Genomic DNA, 13773 nt, shown 5'->3' on the forward strand with positions numbered 1-13773 from the left:
TAGGAACAAGTACGAGCTAATAGCAAGCGCGTAATTTAACAAAATGATATGATTTTTATATCGGAATGCTAGTTCGAATTTACCTACACCGGAGTTTTTTAAACAGCCTGTTACTTTTGGAACTCAGATCATTTTTATGTTTGATTTTTATATTAGATTCCGTGCTTCCAACACGGAGATCGTGGGTTCGAATCGAAACTTTAGTATAAAGTTAAATTTATGTACAAAATATCGTTGATATTTATCAGTTGCTTTTCGGTTAAGTAATAGTAGATTGTGTCACAAGGGAGCAAAATGACATATTTACGGCGAGGGCGTACAATTGAATCCTAAACGAAGCGAAAGATTCTAAAGTAGAATCCTGAGCGTCGTGAGGGATTCAAATGTGTTACGCCCAAAATGGAAATAATTTTGCTACCATGTGACACATATTGCTTTTCACATCACCTATGAGGTAATTATAATGTTTTAAAAAATTATTTAAGCTAAAAAAATGCGCAAAAAAATGTTGAAATAGTGTCCTAGAACAGAAAAGTGTTACTTTGACCCCCTTACCAGGGAAGAAAAGTGCCACTTTGATCCCTCCTAGCAGGGAAGAAAAAGCCCTTTTTCGAATTAGTGATGTGAAAAATATTGTGAGGAAACCTGCATACATATTCGATGGTCCTAACTAACCCTGTAGAATATGCAAATTTTTTACCTATTTTCTTTAATAATTGTAAATGTTTCTAACTTAAAATTATAAAAAATTTACAATCGCCATCAAATATATCGGAGCGGCCAAGGTGCTCACAAATATCTGAGCACGCCTTTATTGTCAAAGCGTTAGAGTGCGTGTTTAGATATTTTGATCACATCGGCAGCTCCGATTTATCTGATGGCGACTAAGTATTTGAAATCCTCGCAATAAGACCTCTCATTTTAATGTTACGCTACATCCGTATTTCCGATGAGAATGCAATAATAATATTATTAGATAAAAGATAAAGATAAAGATAAAAGAAATTTATTCGTGACGATCACAACACAAGTACGAACATGTACAGACAACAACAGCAAGAAAAGAAGAGATCATCAAGTGTGCATCACGAAATGGACCCAACTCAGCATAATGCTAGCTACCTATAAAGCCAGCGCTGGTCTTCCGTAGGGCCCATTCGGTGATGCCACGACAGATAACACACAAAGATACATATTAAAACATTACAAAGCTACACACAAATCTTATCAGTTAGAAGGCAGCCAAAGGAACATTTCGATGGAAAAAACACACACATTGAGTTTAGGCTCATTAGAAAAATCTCGAAAACGAGAAGGACTTGATAGACATGCAAAGGAAAGAAAGTAACAGATGGTAATAAAAGTGTGTACCTATCAAAAAACATTTTTGACGGTAACCCTAAAAACCGGCCTAGTGAGAGTCTGATTCGCGCACCGAGGGTTCCGTACTTTTTAGTATTTGTTGTTATAGCGGCAACAGAAATACACGGTTCATGAGATACAGTCTGGTGACAGACAGACGGACAGCGGAGTCTTAGTAATAGGGTCCCGTTTTTACCCTTTGGGTACGGAACCCTAAAAACCAAACAATCTTTCCACACCGTGGTATTTTCTAAGTCCAATTAGCAAACAGTTGCGCCCAAATGTAATAAAGCAGGAGCTGTACGGAGCTGAAAGAAGTCGTTAGCAAATCGCCGCGTCGGCGGCCCGTCCGCTTTACACCACACGATTGTTACGATATTTCAAAGGTAAAAGATAGTTTTAAACAACAATTAACGAATCAAATGTTTATTGTACAAAATATTCAACTATTTAAAGCAAACACATAAATATTCAAAATGTCACCAACCTTACGCGAAGACGTCTCGTTCCCAAGTGTCAACTGTCAACCGTGACCTACCGGTTGTAACGTAGCCATTCGTTTTTTCGATTTAGCTAGCAAGGTGTTGCCAGTGCAATATTAATAGTCACGTTACAGTCGGCCATCCTTCAGGAACGAGTCTCTTCGTTCTAGATTTTATTCTAATTTTTACAAGTACGCTCCAATCACAATATCACGTAAATTGATCTAAAGATTACAATATAACCTATCTAAGATTATAACGTTAATTCATATATCAATTCAATATTTTATACAAGTTCACAGAATCCTAAATCAAAAGATCACTGTAATTATAGTCATAAAGTAAGAGAGCTATTCCTCACAACTACCTCACTGTCATGACTGCGATGTTTGGAACCACTCCTGGGCGGTGAGTTCGTACACCAATCATGCCCGATTCCAGACACCCTCCCTAAGTGTGGAAGTTACTTCCTTCACAACCACACAATCATTTATGGATATGATTGAGCCACTCCTGGGCGACGAGTTCATACGCCAATCCTGCCCGACTCAATCATTCCTCCCTATTCATCATTATATCATCATATAATCATCAAGTCACAAATTTATGCAGTTTGAGCCACTCCTGGGCGGCGAGTTCATACGCCAATCATGCCCGGCTCAAACATCGCTTACTATCCTTTGCTTTTACAAATATCACGTATAAAGATTACAAGACTCACTTAATCAATAGACATTCGTGGAATTTGAGCCACTCCTGGGCGACAAGTTCATATGCCAATCATGCCCGACTCAAATAACACTAATTCAAAATAACTATATTTACTATTCAATTAAATTTATAGGTCGGTACATTTACATTTTATCAATCAGTGCATCATATTAATCACAGTCAAGTCCGTATATTTTGCGATAGTGAAGATGGCTATTCATTATGATACTAGATTTTCACTTTAATTTTAGACATAATAAGATATTATTTCTCTAATGAACAGTAGAATCACTCCTTAGGTGGATTTTCTTTCATTTTTGTACAATGTAGAGAATCGTGACCAATAAAGTTACAAGTAGTACACTTTAATAAGGGTTTGGGACATTTAAAGCTAGGATGTCCCACGCCCTGACAATTAAAGCACTTAATAATTTCCTTCTGGCTATTACTTTTAGATGCGCTACCGTTAACATCACTAGGCTTTAATGAATAACTATTCGTGTTACCTAGACGCCTATCGCGGTTCATATTACTTGCATTATCTATTTGATTTTTATTATTAGATTTTATAGTTTTAAAGAACTCAAGTACATCTTCAGGCCTGTCAAATTTAGCTGCCTGGGCGCCTACGCACACACCTCTGTCATCAATCGCGTAAAGTAAACAGTCCACAGCTTGCTTTCCAAATATTTTACATCTTGTAACACTCTCCCACCACTCTCCCTAACTAACCCTAATCAGCTAAACCTAGACTTGCCTAAAATACTAAAAATTCCAATAAGAAAATCTAAAATTCTAAAAAAACTTTAAAAATACCGCAATCCGTAATTACCTTTATTAATTATTATAAAATAATGTAAATAACCTAAATCAAATCTAAATATATAAGTTAATATCTTGAATTGGATCAGTAGATTGGCCAAATGATCGTCTTGTGTTTATGTAGAACCCTTCGTCATAACCGTTAATAGTAACCGAAATCCTTTTCGCATAATAGGAAAGAGTTATGAATAATACGCCTAAAAATCCTAATAATGATAAATAATTAATAAAACGTGAATTATGCCAGTGTAAAATAAGTCAGAGTATTTAGAAAGATCATTGTAAGTTTAAATACAGTTTGTAAAACAAATGTAAAGTACATCTTAATCAAATGAAGTCTTATTTAAATTGCAATCAATAAATAGTAAATAAAACATAATTTTATAAGTCTGTAGAATGTCTTAGTTAAGTCTTCAATAATGTATGTCAAAATAAGTAAAGTCTGTCGAATGTAATAGTCTGATGGTCAAAGTACGATCACTAATAAATGTCACATTACAAATATTTTTGTTTTTGGGGTATAGATGTCGCCCGCTCCGCCGCGACTATCCGTGGTCATCATCCAGTTGCCAGGGCAGACCCCCGCCCCAGTTCTGAAGGAACTATTATGTGGTCCTGAAGGGACATCTTTTCATAATGACAGGGCTACCTCGTCATTTGCCCTGAACATTATTTTATGACATTTTTCGTCATAAATGAGAGGACATCAAAGGGACTATTTAACATAACAAAATACTGGTAGTTAGAGCAGCTGTATTTGATCCACTCCAATTTCCCAGAATATTGTAATTTTGTAATATATTTTAGTAGGTATTCAATGAAATAATATTAACCAAACTATAGTTGTAGTCATTTTGAATCACCTTTCGGACCAAAATAAACCACGATCTTGCTCTGCATCGATCTAGCTTGGGTAAATCTCTCATTGATATATATTTTCAATAATAAAGTTTTTATGATAATATGACCTTGTATTTTTAAGGTCGAATGTGAAAATTACAGATATCTAGAACACAGAATGAAGTCGTCATACAGACTGCCAAGGGACAGGCAAAACAAATATTTCTTTTATAAGCAAATTGATTCTAAAATACTACATTATATTGTGGTTATTTGTTATGTTTTTCCCACAATATATTTTCTACCAGTAGTGTTGCAAAGGACCAAATTATATTCAAAATCATAAATATGTCAGGTTTGTCAATGAGTCATAAATAAGTGTATGTAATACAATTCTAACAATCCCTAAACCCACACTACATCCTAGCTACAGCTATTTAAATTTAACCCATAAACCCATAATTATACTCGTACTATGTAGTTTAAATAGCCATAAATATATCGGAAGCGAACCTAGCTAACTACTGTGAAGATCTAATGGCTTTGTTATATAAAAATTATAAACCTTGATCAATCCTACAATTCCCTAAACCATACAAATATAAACCCTAGCCTTAACAGTTAAACTAACCAACTAATCTATCGATATAATTGCAAACTAACATCCCGGGATGTACATTTAATTTACTCGCGTAATTTCTCGAAGTGCAATGAGAAATTCCTAGGCTACAGCTAACTAAGACGAGTGGAGACACCTCGATTTAGAACTGACCCCCTATTTCTCCACGTGGACCAGCATCAGCGATAGGGTTTGGGACAGCCGATGTAGGTCGGGAAAAAGGTAATGGGATAGTTGGTCTAGAATCTGGCTTTTTTAAGAAGTCTAGGTGACAACCCAAATTGTCCAGACCCCAGGGGTTAGAACCTGTCCTTGTAAACCCAGGAACTGTCAGGGACCCACCTGATATTATCAAAATGCACAGTAGGAGAATTAAGACTGTCGTTGTCACCGTAAGGTACCCGCCCTATCTCTCCATCTGCCCAGCACTGTACTGGATCGGAATTAGTTCTCTCTACCCCATAAGTTATTTAAGAAAGCTGTGAGATAAATTGCAAAACTAACTTTAAAATAATATATAAAGTACTCCAACCAAAATCATTCCAGAGCTAAATATCACTAAAATAATCCAGGTCAAAACACTATATATATTAAGCACAATTAAAACATAAATTAATAAACTGCACTATGAACCAAACATGACTTTACAACCTTTAATAATATATTGATTTGTAAGTAAAATTTCACCAATATATTTACTTACATTAGCACTTGTCTAGGCACAAATCAACAAACAACTAATAATTACAATTCACTAAATAGTTTATAAATGACACTATGAACAAAACAAACTTTACAATCTTATTAAATTTATTGATTTATAATTTAGATCTCACTAGTATTATATCAAACACTAGCGCTTGTTTAAACCACAAACCAATAAAACAATTAAACCCACTAAATAAACACAATCTAAAATGCACTTCTCTAAAAATATTCAAGTTAAACCCCACAACAGATTACACCATATTATGCTCCAATCCGAACTCTACCAGCATCATAAGATACTAGCAAAATCTAGACCAGGACACAATATAGGTAACCTAAATAGACCTAACCTACACTAGAGAACTTCCTCCAACGCTTCGCGAATGGCCACGAGAATTCCCCGCAAAGGGGTTTTATGAAATCCCTTCCCAGATCCCGATTTCCCCGCTCTAGCAAACTCCTTGCACCCCATTGGTAACACCTAAACCAATCCTTAATTTCATGATTCCGTACTATCCTATACAAATTACTCTTTATTTCCTAATTAACATAAGGTCCAAATTGACCTACTTAATGGGTGTAGCCAAAACTATTCCTTCTCGTCGGTGGGATGTCTTTAAATTTTTTATTCTAAACGTCTTTGTTTTTCTATATAGACACATATTGTAGGGATACGCCCTTTTTTAATTCTTAATAATATGGTACAATTTTGCATAGAATATTTTACAGTCATAACTTAACTTTTATCGTTACCGTGAAATCCGAGTTGGTATTTTAAACAAACACTTGAAATTAATAACCAAACTAACTTTGCACAAAAATTTATAACGCAAAAAGCTTTATGACATTGAAATAAAGTTCAAATTATTTTAAAAATAAGTTTCTTAATATATTGGTTTACTATATCAGCTAAACTCTCCAAGTGGTGTATCTAGAATTTCAAATAACAAGGTCCACTTAAGATATGAAAAGAAATATAGCTGTTTGAATTACCGTGAGACACAAGAATGGAATTTAACCGACTCAAAATAGAACAATATTATGGTTACATATAATGCTAACATGGAAAGGGAGCCTCTGACATGTTACAATCTATTCAAAAGATTAATCTTTGCAAAGTAATACATCTCAAATGATTCCTCAGGGTGTACCCGTCTATTAAGCATATCAGTTAATAATTCAGCGTAATTTTCAGTGGCTGGAAATGATGCTCTTAAAAATTCTTTCCACTCAGTCCATGTATGCTTAATTGAGGGTAGACCCTGATACCAGGTCTTCGCAAGTCCAGTAAGTTTTGGCAGGGCGTAGTGAATCGTTTGTTTATCGTTCCAGTTATAAATTTCTGAGCATTCCTCGACTTTATCGAGCCAGACATTTACTGTCTGCTCTTTTGACATAGGGTCAAACTCGGGTATGACATTATTTAAACTCGAGCCAGAAAACGATTCACTATGATTTTAATAATTTTACAAAGTCATCAAAAAAACTTGATGTTGATTTATGCTTCTCATTTCTATTTCCATCTAAGTCAGGGCAACGATCACGAGTATGACGGCTGTTTCGTGGCGTATTTTTGCTTCGGGCTTGACCACGAGAGGCACGCAAAGATGGTAAAGAACACACTTCACGCTCGTAGTTTATTCGTGAACGTTTACAACGTACCTCACTTTCAAGAATCTTGAGCTGTTCCCTTTTTCGTATGAGCTCCCGCTCTCGCTCTCGCAGTGATTCAGCGCTGTCGACGCTCGAACTTCGGCGACGACTGCAGCTACGGCTAGGCCTCGTTCGCGAAGCACGATCATCACGACGACTGCGACTGCGACTTGGCCGTGTCAATGAGTTGCGGGGTCTGCGTAGGCTGCGGCTGCGGGTATGTCGCGTACGCTCACTCCGATCATCACAGCGACTGCGTCCACGGCTGCGTCGCGAGCCTCCAGGCCGATGTGTTTCAGTATCTTCGTCACTCATTTTCTGAAACTCAGGTACATATATGTCAGCTCTTGAAAGTTAGAAATCCTTAAAACAATGAAATTAACAGAACATAAAAGTCAGTGGAATCGATCATTCGGTCTAATGTTAGATAAATTTACGTCGGAATACGACAATTAATTACTCATGTATTTCAATTATTATTAATGAGGGTAAGTCACAAAAATCACGTTGTTATAAAGTTATCTTTTCCCTTTTTTTTTTATCCATATTGATCCAATTCATGGCTGTTTATTTTCACGATTTATTGTACATAATGCATATAAATATATTTATTCTTTCTATAGGTAACTATATTTTTGTATTTTATAGATATTTGAAGTAATAAAAAAACAAAAATGATCAACCGTTTGTCTTTAATCCATGTTCATCTGCTTCAAAATGTATTATTATTATTACTAAAAACACAAAATTCATATAATAATGTCAGTTCTTTAATATTTCACTTATATTTTAGCAATAACTCGCTGTTTTTTTTTTTTTAAATGATGTCGGTAGGATTTCAATTTGAAATCCATATACATCAGTTCACTGACGGATTATTTTTAAAATAAACAGTACTTACGATGTCTAAATATTAAAATTATTTCTATTTTCACTAATATTTTTAGTATAGCTAATCGTTTTTTATTCAATTTGAATTCAATAACGTTCGAGCTAGTGGCGTGGTACGTACGAAAAGTTTGTTTATTTTTTTCGCAACGATCCCTACTTCTGATATGTTACGATATTTCAAAGGTAAAAGATAGTTTTAAACAACAATTAACGAATCAAATGTTTATTGTACAAAATATTCAACTATTTAAAGCAAACACATAAATATTCAAAATGTCACCAACCTTACGCGAAGACGTCTCGTTCCCAAGTGTCAACTGTCAACCGTGACCTACCGGTTGTAACGTAGCCATTCGTTTTTTCGATTTAGCTAGCAAGGTGTTGCCAGTGCAATATTAATAGTCACGTTACACGATTACAAGAATATCAGGCCAATTTGAACGTACACTGACATAAGAATTATATTTGAATATATACATATATTATATTTGAACATATGGTCGCATTCATAATTATTAATTGTCTATGGATTTGTTTGTTTCTTAAATGTTTTTCTTTTTTTCTTGTATACTTGTTTTTATTTTTTTTTGTGCTTGTAATGTTTTTTTTGGTTTGGTTAATATTATGATTGTAATTATTTCTTGTGTGTATTTTTGTAATGTTTTAATATGTATCTTTGTGTGTTATCTGTCGTGGCATCACCGAATGGGCCCTCCGGAAGACCAGCGCTCCATTTCGTGATGCACATTTGATGATTTCTTCTTTTCTTGCTGTTGTTGTATGTACATGTTCGTACTTGTGTTGTGATCGTCACGAATAAATATCTTTTATCTTTATCATGTCTTTTTTACATATATATTACTTAGTAAAACCCGGCCTTACGAGCACTACGAATGGGGCCGATACATTGGAGTCAAAATATCATTTAGTTACACCAGCGCTCAGTCGTGTGGCGAATTTCGCAGTGGAAAGGCGTCTGTGCTCGGTCGGAATTGTATGCATACGCTTATACTTTGTTTAACACCAATGGAGTTGAGAACTAAACTATAACGTATCTATTGTACATTTCTGAAACGATAATCACAATTAATATAAAGTTTAAACATATCAGTCGAAAGGTATAAAGGTCCTTCCACACGGTCCGGAAAAATCGCTGCGTCAACTCGAACCGTCAGTCGCCGCCAACACTTATTGCTATTAAATTGAACGTTTCTTTCGCGACTTTACAGCGTTTCCAGAATAGTTTGTGGTAAAGAGCTTTTCGAGGTTTTATAGGGTGTTTGCTTTATACAATAATGATAGAGCAAGGGCCTGACACTCTTTGATAGAGAGAGATAGTCTTATTGCGATTCCTATAAGAGGAAAGAGAAAATAGTGCCATGCTTTGTCCTTATCACCGTCCGAGTTTTTTTCATGGTCGGGTTATGGCAGCATAGGTAGGAGGCGATGGCGAAATACCGAAATTTATAAGAGTGAAAGAGAAAAAGGATTATGCTGTCATATATTAACCTGTCAATACATGAATATGTCTTTCTCTTACCCCTGGTCGCTCGGTTTCATTTGTTTTTTTTTTTTTCGAGATAGTTTTTTTCTGCTCTTTATACAGCGCAATCGAGGTTTGAACAGATAGCTTTTGACCACCAACCACCCTAACACCACCAACCACACACACACATAAAATATTGATTGAAGGAATAATTCAGTCATTATTTCGATTCGAGTGTATTATAAAGTAATAATTGAAAACTCATACATTAGGTACCTACTGTTGCTTAATGTAGGTATAGGTATATATTTCATATACATGTTAGAGTGTGCAATAAGATGCATAGATAGGTATTGTCATTTTCTGGCATTAATACAGCTATCAATAGTTACGCAAATAAGCGTTATGTCCACATTTGCATACCGATATAAGCTCCCATGCGCGTACGCGTGTCACTGCATAAATGCCTGGAGGCATCCGAACATTAAAAATGTATCTCAATTTAATCTAGTTTCGATATTAATCGTTGCGTCTCTTGCTCGGACTTACGAGTGATACTAAAATGAAATAAATTTATGAAGTACCGTCGCCACGCCATTCCAAGTTACAAATTACATACAAAATACACACAAATTACACAAAAAACACAAAATACACACAATTACGTACAAAATACAATTACAAAGCTAGAGAGCTTATACACCACCAAATATTATTATGTAGATATATATATGTAGGTACTTAGTACATAATATATTGTTATTGCCAGTCTTGGTAATCTTTTTACATGGCTGAAATGAATTGAAGATACATTTCTGTTATAACTATTGTAGAATGTAGATAATTACATTGTAAAAAAAAACAAGGCATCCATGTGTGTAAATAAGCAGGTTATGTAACTGTAACTATACATACTTAGTCATAAAAACACACGTGTGATCTTATTATGAAACTCACATCGTTCGTTTAATAAACTCACTCATGTTTTGACGGCCTTCAATATGTAACAGTTACATAAACATCTGTACGAGTGTTTCTGTAAGTATTTGGCTGTTATATTAATGTTGAATAATCTACCACCAAATGATACCATACATTAAACACTACCTCACTATCTCATCAACTACAACCGTAGCTATAGGCTATACAATCGGCCTTGCTCCCAAGGGCCTCAGTTCGATTCCCGGCCACCTGCCTCGTAATTTGGTCAGTAATCCGACTTAGATTTGTTGTTTCGCCACGTTTTTTTCGCGGTTGATTTTGTTTGTTGTTTGATGGGATCGCGGAACGAAAAATAGTGTCAATAAATGAAACTAGGGCATATAACTACATTATAAAGGCGACAATTTAACTACAGAATGGCCCAAAAATACATTAACAAAGAATTTTTAGGAATATTTTTATTTTTCTTATTCTTTATACATCTAAAATATAGCCTAAAAAGAATATTTAAAACATAAATAATTATAATTAGGCAACTGGCACTTGTAGTTACACATAATAAACTATTACAAAAAATCTTAACCTAAATTAAACTAAATCCTAATCTAAAATATTACAATTATTCGTCGCTATTGGCGACATGTTTCGAACCCATCGGGGGTCCTTCCCCAGGCTTGAGTGCTTAGTGCTCACGACGGCTGCACTCTGTGCACAATTACGTGAGTTAAAACGTATTTGTTTAAATATTTTAAAAATGTGGTTTACAAAATGTAATTCATTTACATTTTTTTAAATAAATGGTCATTATTAATATGAGAACTACAATCATTTAACTCAAACAAAATGTATTATCTTCAAAATACATTTCTTTAACTTTGATACATAATATACATGATGTTTGTTAAAATTATGAACATTATGCCTGCTTTTGGTTATCTGAAATAAATGTATTATTATTTGATCCTCTGGCTTGGCCTCCTCAAAAGGATAGGTGAAGATCGGGCAGCCAAAAGGGCCTACTTGGGTCGACCAACTGAACGCCGTCCTGTTGGTCGTCCTAGATATCGTTGGGCGGATGGAGTGAAGGCGGATCTCCGTGAGCTCGGCGTCAGCAAAAGCTGGCGTGATATCGCTCTGGACCGGGCAAAGTGGCGTCCTCTTGAGGCCAAGACTCATTTTGGGTAATCGCGCCATCCAAGCAAGTAAGTAATTAAGTATGATTTGATTTGATAATATTGTCTCCGGTTACCGCGATAGTTACTCATGAAATAAAACTATGAAAATTTTTATAGTTTTATTTTATGATTTGATTATATCACAGTAAAAAATATAAAACTTATTTTTAGGTAATTGAAAGAATTTAATGAAATGAAAATTTTAATAAATTTTGATAAATCGATGATTTTGTGTAGGCAACTTTATATCACTAACAGTAAACTTGACACAAAATTGCCACTTGTGAAAAACATAAGCAAATCACCAGCCATTCCACATTATAATCCCCTTTTACTTAACGGCCTATTTAAATCTGTTTCGGCCAAGTTCGAAGCTACATTATCTCTTCACTCCGGCGGTTTGATTCCGAATTTTCGTCGTTTACGAGTTACGGGGCTTCTGCATGGCCAACTTTCAACTGCGACGTAAGATTTATATCACCAACTTAATTATACATACTTTAAAACCAGAAATTCTAATTTAGAACCTTCTAACAAGAGCATAAGAGCTACAGCTTATGTTTTGGAAATTATTGAGTGAAAATGTATTATGGTTTCGCGACCCCTAAAGGTAGATTTTATTTCCTTACTGTGCGTTAGCTTTATATTATTTAACTTTTTTTTACTTATGGCGGGATTTGCTTTTTAACGGATTTCAAATGGCTGGTTGTTTCCGGAATGTTGAGTAATTAGATTTTTTTATGATGTAGGGGGCAAAAGCAGAGATATCGCTCTATGGAGGCTATATGGGCACCTGCAACCTGCAACAGCAGAGAGGTTGCAAGTGTATTGTCAGCCTTTAGGGTGCCTGTCACTGGAGCGGAGCGGTCAGCGAGGTAAAAATATACCAATATTACCAATAGCGCAAAGAGGAGTGAAGATTTTATGCAATTCTAATTAGGTGTATAATTGGTTAGGGGTAACGCGTGCGAAGTCGGGGCGGGTCGCTAGTAACGTATAATTTTAAAGGTTTCATTTAAGACTCCTATTTTAAAATAAATAAAATGAAATAAAAAATCTTTATTGCCACACCTTAGGAAAAAATCTACAATTTATGAAAGGATAGCTTAAAAATACAATATAAACTAAACTTAAACTTAAATATCAACTTAACATAATAACTATTAACTTAAATCTATGGTGAGGCAAAGGGTCCCAATCTCAGCATGTGCGGTGCCAGAGCTGAGGGCTCCGCGCTGATTTTCAGACTGGTCCCGGGACGGTTGGGGTCGGTCGCTACTATCATATTGTACCCTTCTTAGGTACAGCTCTATATTTATAACTTTATGTGTATTTGTGTTATTAGTGTGCGTATATGGATATGTGGGGCTGATATGTGGATGTAGTGTAGGTAAGAATGTATTTTGTACTGTGTGTGTGTGTATCATGTTTTGTCATTACATACAGAGAAAAATTAAAAAAGATAATTAAAAAAGAAAAAATAATTAAAAAAGATGTATATATAGCAATAAATAAATAAATAAATATATAGTTATTAGAGTTTACAACATTTTCATGGCCAAACGAAGGCCTGAGGTCCTTAAGGAGTCTCAATTTATAAATCGACGTCTCAGACTTAATTTTCGGAACGTTTAGGTACCTACGCCATTTTGTATTTAAATGCAACATTTTCCTGAAAACTGTGATTACTATTGCTGACTGAGTATTTGCTTTAGGAAATCAGATAATTTCTAAATATTATTCAGAGCCCACTGTGTCCCACTGCTGGGCAAAGGCCTCCCTCTTTTTCCACTCGTCTCTGTTTAATGCTATATCTGGCCAGCCTGTCAAGAAGGAGTCCAAGTTATCCCGCCATCGCCGACGAGGTCTGCCGGATCCCCGGTTAGACTCGTGGGGCTCCCACTCCGTGATTAACTTGGCCCACAAGTCATCCGGCATTCGGCAGACATGACCAGCCCAGTCCCATTTCAAATTCTAAATAGGATTATATTTTATACCTAGAACTTGGACAGGTTATCGCAAAAACAAATACGGCAATACAAGCAGAAGGTCCCAGGATCAAATCCTGGTAAGGGCATTGAT

The 13773-nt window shown here is 35.4% G+C and overlaps 1 protein-coding gene across 1 annotated transcript in view; it reads right to left on the reverse strand.

Annotated features, from left to right (window-relative positions):
* The window catches only part of LOC134749465 (protein VAC14 homolog), a 429047-nt gene extending 416265 nt beyond the window's left edge, over nt 1–12782 (reverse strand). Inside the window, exon 1 of the mRNA XM_063684398.1 lies at nt 12761–12782. The gene's annotated coding sequence lies outside the window, so the exon portion shown is untranslated. The remainder of the gene's footprint in view (nt 1–12760) is intronic.
* Between the last annotated feature and the right edge of the window lie 991 nt (nt 12783–13773).

The sequence above is a fragment of the Cydia strobilella genome, chromosome 18, assembly GCF_947568885.1.
Source record: "Cydia strobilella chromosome 18, ilCydStro3.1, whole genome shotgun sequence".
Lineage (NCBI taxonomy): Eukaryota > Metazoa > Arthropoda > Insecta > Lepidoptera > Tortricidae > Cydia > Cydia strobilella.